Below are 12,995 nucleotides of genomic sequence, written 5' to 3'. Positions count from 1 at the left end.
CTGATTTTTTACAGTTTCCCGATGTGATAAAATGTAATAGGTGGGTAATATTTAATATAAAATTTAAAAATACAAATTATTTAAGATTGTTATTAGTTAAAAGGTTACTAAAAATTTCAGAGAAATTATCAAAAAAAATACTAACTTTTGTAAGTTTTTTTTACGATTTTAATATCTTCTAAAATTATTTGTAAAAATATGATACAACCAAAATCAAGCACATCCAATTAGTTTAATCGAGTTTTTTTTATTGTATTTGAGGTTGCATGAAGTCGCAACAACTTGTCGAATATTGCATCAGTTGAATTGAGTTGAAAAAACCGTATTTTTCCAAAAAAAAAATAAAAAATAGTATTTTTCCTAACAAAAAAATATTTTTGCAAACAAAAATTGACCTAGGGTATTTTAAAAAAAAACTCAAAATTTAATCACGTATATCATCTTTTGTTCCTCGTACATCTCACCTCCTTGTTTGTGTATCACTCAACATCCATCTGATCCGATGGTTTACACTGTTGAGGCAAAAAATTAATAAATGTTAAAAAAATAAATATTAGTGAAAAAAAATATACAAAGAAAATGCTCATAATATCGATAATTTAGTAACAACGGACCAAAAATATCAGATATTAACTGACCAGTCACATGTTGATTCTGTCCATTTAAATGAAAAATGTAAGGTACTCAAAAACCATAACAAACCCCTCTCCCATACCTAAATTATGCATTGTCTTCTATGTATGCAAATGAGAAAATAATGACAAAGTAAAAGGACAAGAATACCTGATAAGGGTATGACGGAGAATCACACTTACCTATAACACAAACACACACATAATTACTCTCCCATATCTACACTTTATTATTGGAGACACACACAAAAATATTTGCTAGCCAATTCCAGAGCGTGGGAAAACTATCTTCGTAACACAATCAACACACATGTAAACTCACCCATAAGAAGAACATTATCCACTAGAGAGATTAGATCATGCATCAAAATAAAACTCATAGTACTAACATCAACCATAGACCAATTAGACGTTTCTTTATGTTATTTAAGCAGATTAATAACTTGAAATTTGTGGTTATGAACTTTGTTACTAGAAATAACAACATGAGTTTCATTATCAACTACCAAAGGCTGATTAAGAGTCCAAATCGAACGAATAGGATCAGTGTGGATGGCTCACCAACAGAAGTCATAACAACGATCTTAGGATCAAAATAACTATCCTCGGGTTGGGTTTCATGCTCAAAACAAATGGCATTCAGTTCCTCAAACATCTCATCACAAGTGAAATTCCTATCTAACTCATGAAATTTTGTATTACTCTCACACTCACGCAAAACATCTTTCTCAAGAAAAGACTCAATTGCACTATCCTCAAAATCCGACCAAGACACAACCTCATCTATCAAATTAACTCATACGGGTTGTTCAGAAAGCTCATTAGGTTAATTCTTTACATTAAAGATATTCAGATCTATCGACATGTTTCCAAATGTGAGTTTCATCGAACCATTTCTACAGTTAATCAAAGCATTAGAGCTGACAAGAAAAGGCTTTCCTAAAATGATGTGGATTTGATTTTAGACTGGTTTAATTTCTCAGAACAACGAAATCAACGGGAAAGACAAAATCACCAATCTTAATCAACATATCTTCAATTATACCCTTAGGAGTTTTAACAGAATGGTCAGCTAATTGAAGAGTCTTACTAGTCTTTTTAAGTTCACATAAACACAAGGCTTCATTGAAAGATAATGGAAGAACATTCACATTAGCTCCAAAATCGAGTAAACCTTTATCAATGAAGGTATTACCTATGACACAAGAAATGATAGGACAGGCAAGATCCTTATACTTCATAGAGATTTGATTCGACAAGATAGAACTAACATGAGAGGTTAGGAAAAAAAATTTAGGAACTTGAGTGGTTCTTTTATGAGTACACATATCTTTTAGACATTTAACATAAGTGGGAACTTGTTGAATTGCATCTAAAATAGGAATGTTAATCTTGACTTTCTTAAAGACTTCTGAAATCTTATCTAACTGAGCATATTGTTTGTTTGAGATAAGTCTTTGAGGAAACAGAGCTTTTATTTAAAGACTTTTTCACTAGACACATCAGAGTGGGGTTTAGAAGGTGGTTCATTGGATGGTGATGACCCATTAGATACAGAAGTTTCAGGATTTGAAGATTATGGAAGACTAGAATTCAAGAGTAAAGGATTTGTTCAGATGTTAGCATATCTTCCTCATGAGTATTTGTTATTCCCTAACAATACAACAAGAATTACAGAAGGGGGGGGTTGAATGTAATTTTTGCTTCTTTTCGAGATTTTAAACAGTTCTAAATTAATACATATAACAGTGTTTGATTTGCAGTAGTGCAGAATAAAAAGATAATTGAAATCAAAATACAAAGTAATAAAATACAGGTTTTAAAAATTTCTGGTGGATATGAATGTATCCATCAAAGATATATATATATATATCAGTTTGAGAACTCTGTGAAGCTTTGAATAGCTCACAGCTGCTTTACAAGTTGAACAAACAAACTACAGAGAAATTCTTACATAATACAGCTTGATATGTTTCTCTGGAAAATATATTTGCTTAGTTAATTATTCGTGCTACACTTGTTTTATATATCACCAAGTTTACATGTCAGTAAGACAAGATAATAAAACAAAATATATCTAGTCACTCCATGCTACTTCACTATTCTATTCCAGCATATTTGAATATCTTCACATTTGCATGGAAATGGTAATGCTTCTTTGTTCTCAAAATCCTCCTTAACAGGCTACCACATTCCTTTTTGCAAACACCCAACGCATGTGACTGTGTTATCACTATCAACAACTATTTTGAATTTGATCATCCGTCGGGATTATGTTTGTCATCCGTCAGGAGTCTTGATGATTATCCATAGGGAGCTTTGTTGATCATCCGTCGGGAGTCTTTTAGATCATCTGTCGGAAATCTATCTGCCACTTGACTCTATTTCATTTATATAGAATTACAAGACATCTCATATTTATAATTGGTCAACCTATTATGCATATCAATCTAGTAGTCAACATGACTTAGATAACCCTATACAATCTATTACACTAAAACATGTTATTTGCAGAAATGTGCTACAATACTTATTTGTTACATAAGATACACTCTTGATGGATGTCAAGTTGTCATCCGTCGGGACTATATTAGATCATCCGTCGAGAGCTACAAATTTCACTAAGTTAAATCTACTAAGGTGTTTTGTTTAACTTATCATCAAGTTCACAACATATTCCTAACAATCTCCCCCAATTTATGTCTACTGGAATTGTAACCATAAATTAAGAGAAACTTGATGATAACAAAACACCCTAAAAATACAGATTAAAAAGTAATAGATAAAACTGATAAGTGCTACATTATTTATTGAAAATTGAACAAAGCAAAATGTACAAAGAGTTCTCACAATCATTATCAAGGTGCTCCTCTAGTCTGAGCATATAATTCTATTTTCTTGATTGTCTGGATTTCTTCCCAAGCTTCCTGTTATTTTCTTCTATTTGATTCTGAAGTTGTCTGTGGAATTCAAGTTCATCAGCTTCAGATAGATCCAGCATTTCTTGCATTTCCAATTGAGTCTCATTGCTAGAGATACTCAATTGGTCATCCAGTCTGAAGAATCTTCTAACTCCCTTATCATCCATGAATTCCATCAGCCAATAAGGCATCAAATGCACTCTATTTCCTGTGAAGGGAATTGTTAGAGTTCTTGGAAGTGCATTATTGGCTTTATTACTCCTTAGATCTTCTATCTTCTTTAGAACCAGTTTCCTTGCAGTTACATTAAACCCAAAGTTTTTCTTGAAGGATGAGAAGACTTTTATTAGAACAGACTGGCTTTCTTGAAGAATCCTGTGAAGTGGCCATGTGATTTATTTCCCTCCCTTGTACTTGAACACCAGCCTTTCAGGAAGATGTATGTGAGCATCAATCCCTCTTACTTCTTCCAATTCATCCAAGTAGAGGTTTATTTCAGAAAACTCCTTAATGTCACAGATGTATAAGAGATTCTCCTTGTTGACTGTGGGTTGAGATTTGGTTAGGGTCTTGGATCGAAGAGTCACAGGCTTCACTTTCTTGGTTGCTCTAATCTTTGTCTTCTTTGGCTTGTTGAAGATAAGTAAGTTGAATTCAGGAATTGGCAGACTTTCCCAGTCTATTGCCTCATCCTTGGGAATAATAGGCTCACCATGAAAGTTCTTTGTTGGATCCACCTTGAATTCTTCATGCACCTGATGGCATGGATGTTTGAGTTGATGTTGTAGTCTTTTTGGGAATGTAGTCCTCCATTTCCTCATCACTAAAGTCCAATTTTCTTTTGGAGTGAAGCTTGTATTTGAACTTTCTTTTCTGTGTAGGTTCATTTTGCATTTGTTGATCTTGAGCTTCAGTAATCACATGTGGTTTTTCAGAAATCTCAGTTGTAGATTTGACAACTTGAAGTTTGGCCAAGATAGCAGCTTGCTCCTTCTTTTGTTTGAGTTTCTTAGCATCTAAAGCAGACTGCTTCTTTTCTTGCTTGATCCTTTCTTTTTCTTCCTTCTTAGCTTCCACAAACAGAGGGTGTCTAGCCACCACACAGATCTCTTTTCCATTCCTATAAATTTTAGCAATTCTCTTCTTTTAAACTGAATCAGATGGATCTTTGTAATTGCAATTGAACTTGCCAACATCTTCTTTTCATCTGGACTAGGTGTCTCAAACATAAGATCCACAGGGTTTTTGTCTGAGAACTTTGAATAGTTCCTTTTTGGCTTCAGAATTAGATTGGCTCTTGGAGATTTGATGCATGAGGTTTGGCCTTTTTCCAAGCTACCTAGACTCATTTCATTCACAGAGATTTATTTGACTTGTGAGTGGTGATGAAAAGTCTTGTCTGGTTTCAGTATCTGACAAAATTTCTTTTGAATATCTACATTAATCTTCTTCCATTTATCATCTAGCTCCTTCTCAACTGCTGTTACATCAATCTTTGTCAGGTTGTCATTTGATTCCAGTTTTGCTGCTGCTAGATTGATGAGATCAATATTGTCCATAGCTGGTGGCTTAGAAAAAGCAATTACGGGCACAATTACTTTGCTGACTTGAATGTTGAGCTGTTTCTCCCCCCCACTTGATGAACCTTTCTCCCCCTTTTTGTTAGCATTAAGTTGTTGAGAAGAAGGGAGTTGTGCAACCACCAACTGTTGGAGCAGAGCAGTCTGAGCTTCTTTATTTGCAAGTATGTTGGCCACTGACTTCTCCACATTAGACAACCTAGAGTCCATGGCCTCAACCTTTCTATTTAAATCAGATTCTTTCCTTAATTTCTGAGCTATCTCAGTCATGGTGGTTCCAGGAAGTATAGCATCCAACCTTGCTACAAAATCCTGTTTGACATCAGAAATTTCTTGCTTCATTTCATCCACACTTTGACTGTGTTGGAGAGCTTGAATCTTGTGCACTTGTAGAGCTTCAAGATGTGCTGTAAATAACCTTTTAGTGCTGGCACTTGTGGATGCTTGAATGGCTATTTGGGTGTCATGAATAAGCTTTAATAATATGGATTGGAGATGTGAATATGAACACTCTTTAGTTAGCATCCAGGAAGGAATATATGCATCTCCCCCTATGCTCATGCTGTTATCCTCATCATCCCCACAATCATCCCCAAAAGAGTCTTCAGCCAGTTCAAACTCACTGCCAGTTGTGGATGGCATAGCAGTGATTGCATCCTTTGCCCTTTGTAATGAAGTAGTTGTATGCATCAAGTTAAACATCTTTTCAGCCTCCTCATTGCCCTGTTCAGCTAGAGTTTGATAAGCTGGAACTGGATGAGTAAATGTCTCAGCATCCAGGGAGATATAATCTATGACATCTTGATATTCTTGCTGAAATAGCCTCTCCCTTTCTACATCACTGACATTCATTGACTCAATAGCAATTGTGTCCATCCTTATAACTCCTGTACCTGTATTTCTCTCATGATCTCTCTTTTCTTGCATCAAGGCTTCCCTTGCCTCACCACCCTCACACCCTCACCTTCACCTTCTAAGGTGGAACTCCTCTCACTTTCTTTTACTAGGCTGGAATAAATAGCCTACATTTGGTCACTCTTTTCCTCTCCTTTTTCCTGGGAGCAACCCATCCTCTCAGTAATTTCACTCCCTTCCCTCAGTACTAAGAGTGATTGCACAACTACTAACTCATCTACAAATGTGTTAAAATTTCAGTCTGTGTAAAGAGTACTGACAGATGAGGAACATCCATCGGGATAGTAGTTAGGCTAGCCGACGGATGACTGCTGTTAGGCACATCCGTTGGGATACAATTACTAGCCGACAGATGAACAATATCCACCGGAATAGAAGAAATGAATGAGTTTGGAGTGGAAACTATTGTAGACTCTGTGCAGATTGATGAAAATTTGGGCACCGATGTCTCAATAGATCCTGAAAGAATTGGCAAGTGAGCCAACAAATCATCTAAAAGATGATGCTCACTTGCACTAGATTTTGGCTTCCCCAACAGAGTTAAAGAAGGGGAATCAGGAATTGATGTGTTTATCATATCCACATCCAGAGAAATTGTGGGAGAGTTTGGTGTTTGAGGTGCTTCTATCACTACAAATTTTGGTTGCGACTCCACATTTATTGGAGCCACATCAAGCTGAATTTGAGATGGTGCAGTGACTGAGTCTTTTGCTCCAGTTTGCACTGTGTGTGTTCCCTATGCCTCCCCAAGGATTTTAGATTTCTTCTTTCTGGCATAGGTTTGAGGTGAACTTGTGTCCCTTACCCTCTTGGCCTGTGCTCCTGGTTGGGAGCTTGTTTCAATAACAACATCGTTTTGGGAGGATGAAGCTAGAATTGTGCTAATTTCCTTATTAACTACCACAATTTGTTGGGAAACTGTGGTGTGGTTAGGCTTGGGTACACTTTCCTCACCAACCTTATCTTTAGGGTTTCTTTGATTTTCACCCTGTCCCTCACCCAACTCACTACCCTATAGACTCCCCTCTTTAGATTTGGTAGATTTTGCAACTGGTTTCTTTTGAGAGAAACCAGAGGAGGCTTTCTTTGCTTTGGATTTTGAAGGTTTTGTTTTGGTAGCTTGGGTAGGCATCTGTTGGGTCATTGACACAGATGCCAAAGCTACACTTAAAGGCAAAGAAATTTGTGAGGTTGGAATAGTGGAGACAGTGGTGCTTACCTCACCTACCTGAGGGCCCTCCATGATTGGAAAGTAGAAGAGGGGCACCTCTTTGTGGTGACTTGCTCTGTTGAGATCTGCAATGATTCTCCTTTCTTGAACCCAATAATTCAGTTTGTTGGTTGGGTTCTCAATAGCAATATTCTCAATAAGATGGTTAACAAGCATCATAAAGAATCTAGCATAATAGACACTTTTTACCTCTTTTATTAACTTCCACTAACTTATAACCTAACTCAAACATGATCATGTCACTGAAATTAAAGTATTTATCAGTAACTAGCATATAAAGCATGTTCAGTATTAACATAATCATAATTACTCACTTTACCAGAAAATACTTTGGTAACTACATCACACAAATAACTCCACTCTTTTCTAAGACCTAGCCTCCTAATCTCACTTAACTTAGAGGTAGGGAGAGCATATCCAATAGAATTAAGTATGGTAACTAAATTAGCATCTGTGTGTGGAACAGTAGTAGTATTTTCAGGAATTTTAAAGCATGCTTGAATTGTATCACCGTTAATGCAGAGTTGCTTACATTTAAGAGTGAAAGTTATGGTCTTGTCAGTAGACTGGTACACAGCTGATGTCCATATCTCCTCCATAACTTCACAGTAGATTGTGGGTGATTCCAGGATAGCATAAATGAGTTTGCATATTCCTTCACAAAGTCCATCATTTTGTGAAAATCTTCAGATTGTGGAATCTCCTTGTTCACAAGAGCTACGGAGTTATTCTTTTCATAGATGAATCCAGACTAAGACATGATTTTGACTACTGGTGACATTGTTAAAGTAAGGGAATTTGCAGAGAGAATATTTGCTTTGAAGAAGAGAGAGTTAGAGTAATTGATTTGAGAATGATAAAAGAATAGAATAAGAATGAATTTTGCTTATATACTATCTCAGAAATAAACTATCAAAAGTAACCAATCAAAATTGCCCAAAATAGCCGTTTAAAATAAATAAACTGTCAAAATTCTTTCAATTAGTCGTCGTGTTATACTTACAGATTGTAAGTATATCTGATGGATAATGTCCAGAGTTCCAACGGCTAAGATTGAGATAATTCGGCGGATGAGAATAAAACAATTATTCGTCGTGTTTAAAATAATCCAGAAAGATAATTGATTTTTATTAAGATATTCTATTCCGACGGATGATCAAACTCGATGGATAAAAAGCATCCGTCGGGATGTAAATTTTGACAGCCAAAATTTTATCTAAAACAGAAAAATCAATTAAGTTTCTGGATGCATTATGACTTGCAAAAATATCTGAAATGATTTAAGAATAATTAAGCATACCTAACTAACTTACCAACCTAGAAAAGGTGGATTCATCAAGTGGCTTAATAAAGATATCTGCAAGCTGCTTTTCACTTGGAACAAAATGAAGTTCCACAGTACCATTCATCACATGTTCTCTAATGAAGTGGTACTTGATGTCTATGTGCTTTGTTCTTGAATGTTGTACTGGATTTTCAGTGATGGCAATTGTACTTGTGTTATCACAGAAAATAGGAATTTTGTCCACTTGTAGACCATAGTCCAACAATTAGTTTTTCATCCACAAAATATGTGCACAGCAACTGCCAGCATCAATATATTCAGCTTCAGCTGTAGAAGTAGAAACTGAATTTTGCTTTTTACTGAACCAGGACACAAGCTTGTTCCCTAGAAATTGACAGGTTTCTGTTGTACTTTTTCTATCAATTTTACAACCTGCATAATCCGCATCTGAATAACCAGTTAGATCAAAACCAGAATCTCTAGGGTACCAAATGTCAAGTTTTGGTGTTCCCTTGAGATATCTGAAAATTCTCTTAATAGCTACTAAATGAGATTCTCTAGGATCAGCATGAAATCTAGCACAAAGACAGGTAGGAAACATTATATCTGGCCTACTAGCTATTAAGTACAGAAGTGAACCAACCATGCCCTATAGCTTGAAATATCCACAGACTTTTCAGTAGTGTTTAATTCAAGTTTAGTTGCAGTGGCCATGGGAGTTTTTGCAGATGTGCAATCCATTAGATCAAACTTCTTTAAGAGATCATAAATATATTTGTTTTGACTAATGAATATTCCATCACTAACTTGCTTAACTTGTAAACCAAGAAAGTAAGTTAGTTCTCCCATCATGCTCATTTCATACTTATTTTGCATCAATTTGGCAAACTTTTTGCAAAGTTTTTCATCTGTAGAGCCAAATATTATATCATCTACATAAATTTGAACAAGTATACTAGAGACATTAACATTTCTAAAGAATAAAGTTTTATCAACAGTACCTCTTGTGAAGTGATTTTCCAAAAGAAACTTTGATAAGGTGTCATACTAGGCTCAATGATGCATCACCAATGATGGATGAGCTTAAAAGGGTGATCTCTAGTCCATTTTCTTTGTTGAGGTAGATTAGCTCTAGATGAAGAGGCCTCATTGTTGTCTTGATGTGTGACTGAGTTTTGATTATGAGAAACCCCCTGAGTTTGTGAATCTTTGATTTGAGAAAGGGGTATTTTATGTAGATGATCTATCCTGACTTTCAGCTTCTCTTATTGTTCCGACAGATGATGCACTTTGTATCTCGACGGATGAAGCTGATTTTCTCCCGACGGATGAGGCAGATTGTGTAATATATAAGTGATGATGTCAAAGATCACTGAAGATAACAATATCATTAGTGTCCCTGATCAAAGTATGAAGCAAGACAAATAGACATCTAATCTAAGGAGGAGATTAATGAACTGTTATTTTTGGTAATCAGCTAAGCTTGGGGCCAACCCTAAGGAAGTTGTATTGTTATCTTAATCTGTATTTTGTACTTGTAACACTTAAAGTCTATAAAAATGCAAAGGAGCAGACTGGAGTCTCTTTCCTAAAATAGTATCAAGCCTAAGGATTTAATCTGGAAGAAGATCAAGAAGATCTTGCCTCCGAAGAATTTTAAAGAAGCTTGGAGTTGAATAAATCTGTTTGGAGAAAAATATGCTAAGTCAAGATCTCTACAAGTCACAGATTTAATGTTATAGCGAAGTCATTCGAGAACTCCAGAATGGTTTATCGAGAAGTCAGGAAAGCTACTAGAGAACTCAGAAAGATATCGACAAGCCAAATTGAAGACATGAAAATTGGAGATATCGACAAGTCATTTCTTCACTAGAGAACTCAGAGTTATCGACAAGTCTACATTCATTAGAGAACTCTGAGTTATCGATAAGTCAAGTTCCACTAGAGAACTCAGAGATATCGATAAGTCAAAATTCACTAGAGAACTCAAAGATATCGACTGATAAGTGGCATTTTATACCACTTAAAACGTCTTAAAATGGCTTAAATTGGTGTCTTGAAATCAAGTATTTTGTGTATTTGATGCATTTTTCTAGTGTTTATGCATTTCAGGGTATTAGTTGCATTTCGGGGGAGGAATCATCAAGAATAAGCCTTGGCATGTGTTCACCATTGCGAGAGGAAAGAAACGGGCAGATTACGGCGAAGAAACGGAGCAAAATCAGAATTTTTCCAGTAGAGGTCTGAGCGCCTGCTCAGCTATGCTGAGCGGCCGCGCAGGGTCGGGGAAAAAGATAATTTATTTCAGGACTTCTACTTCTGTTTGGTTTCCACTTCTATGTAATCTGAGTTTTATGGGACTATTATATAAGTAGATTTGAGACGTTTTCATAAGTGTGGATTGAAGAAGATTGTGTTTTTACGCAAGGAGCGAAGGAGATAAGGAAGAAGACCGATTTAGCACACCGCAACGAAGAGGAAGCATATCTTCTTGTGATTCTTGTTTCGTTGTAACGTTGGATGCTAGTTTTCTTGCTTTGAACTTATTTACTCTTGTGACGTACTCTGTTTTAATATAATTAGTTTAGTTATTATTTTCTTGTGTTTGTGTATCATGATTTCATATGAACCCATGATGACGATAAGTGCTATTATGGGCTAATCGTGATCATGGGGTTGCAACGGATTTATTATGGAATTCTTTAGTTAATTGTTTAATACTTTAGTGTGTGATGATTGTATGATATCTAGTATTGGTTGTGCGTATTTGTCTTATGTGCGTCGCGAACATATAAGATAGGGTGTTAATCTCTTGTGAAGCGACGGTGGATCTTGAGATTTAGAACTTGCCATGCTAGCATAGGTTCATGTATGTTGTGCATGATTAGTGGGTAACTCTAACAGTTTTATTTGCCCTATGTAATCAAAAGGAATAACTTGTGCTTAAATCGTTGTGTTGTCAATTTCTGTAGACATATAGGAACTCAACATAATTGATGACTATTCAACTTCTATCTTAATTGTGGATGCTTGGTAGAATGGTATTAGTACAATGAAAGTTGGCTTTTATCAGTTTCGTGTTATTCGATTAATATCATCATTGTCACATGCTAAAGGTAATAATGGCTATAGAAGGAAGTAATAATGAAGTTGTGATCTCATGAGTGTTTTATTATTGATAAATTGAAGTGTTAGTTAAGTGATTAATTAAGTAGTTAATTATAGTTAATATTTAATCAACAATTTTAAGTGTTAGTATCTTAACATTGAGAAGTAATCATACATTGGTGAGTGAGTTTAATTAGACAATAACTTAGTCTGAGTCTCTGTGGGAATGAACTAGAAAGTATTCTATATTACTTGCGAACGCGTATACTTGCGTGAATATTAGTGCGTGATTTCGCCCTAACAAGTTTTTGGCGTCGCTGCCGGGGACTCGGCGTATTTGTTTAGTTTATGTACTTACCATCATTTGTCATTAGGACTCAGTGATTAGGACATAGTAGTTACTTATTTTTTCCGGTTGTGTTTCAGGTACTTTAGCAAGCATTTATGCAAACTCGTTCTCGTGCTCGCAAGAGGACTTTAGATACAGCTGAGGAGACAGACGAAGTTCTTGATATTCCGGAGAAGTTAGATTTTGAGGATTCGGATTCAGGAACTGAGCAGAAAGAACCAGTAAACATGGGAGATCGTATTGTTCAAGCTGATCCAGCTCTTATGGATTTTTCTCGGCCTAAAATTGATGACATTCAGTCAAGCATCCTTCATCCGGCTATTCAAGCTAACACCTTTGAAATCAAGCCAGGCACTATTCAGATGGTGCAGAATTCTGTTTCTTTTGGAGGAGCGGCAACTGAAGACCCCAACATGCACATAAGGAATTTTGTCGAGATCTGCAGCACTTTTAAGTATAATGGCGTGACTGATGAGGCTATCAAGTTGAGGCTTTTCCCATTCTCACTGAGGGACAAGGCTAAAGACTGGTTACATTCTGAACCAGCTGGGTCCATCACTACGTGGCAAGATCTTGCACAAAAGTTTCTGGTGAAGTTTTATCCGATGGCAAAGACTGCTGCTATGAGGAGTGCTCTTACTCAGTTTGCGCAGCAACCTACAGAATCTATGTGCGAGGCTTGGGAACGCTACAAGGAAATGTTGAGAAAATGTCCACATCATGGAATGCCGGATTGGATGGTGATCACTGGTTTCTATAATGGTTTGGGGGCCCAATCTCGGCCCATGCTCGATGCAGCAGCTGGAGGCGCCTTATGGGCTAAAAGTTATACTGAGGCGTATAATCTTATAGAGACGATGGCCGCAAATGGCATCAAAACCCAACTCAGAGGATGACGTCAGGCAAGGTAGCAGGTATTCTGGAAGTTGATGCTGCCACCGCTATTGCAGCCCAGCTCCAAGCGCTATCAATGA

General features: G+C 36.3%; 1 non-coding gene across 1 annotated transcript; it reads right to left on the bottom strand.

Annotated features, from left to right (window-relative positions):
* Nucleotides 1–12,641: 12,641 nt before the first annotated feature.
* Nucleotides 12,642–12,748, bottom strand: LOC141675548 (small nucleolar RNA R71). The gene has a single exon (XR_012556195.1). It is a non-coding gene; the product is annotated as a small nucleolar RNA R71 (small nucleolar RNA).
* Between the last annotated feature and the right edge of the window lie 247 nt (nt 12,749–12,995).

Source organism: Apium graveolens, chromosome 7 (genome assembly GCF_009905375.1).
Source record: "Apium graveolens cultivar Ventura chromosome 7, ASM990537v1, whole genome shotgun sequence".
Taxonomy (NCBI): Eukaryota; Viridiplantae; Streptophyta; class Magnoliopsida; order Apiales; family Apiaceae; genus Apium; species Apium graveolens.
Note: the sequence above shows the minus strand (reverse complement) of the source record. Positions and strands in the feature narration are given on the sequence as shown.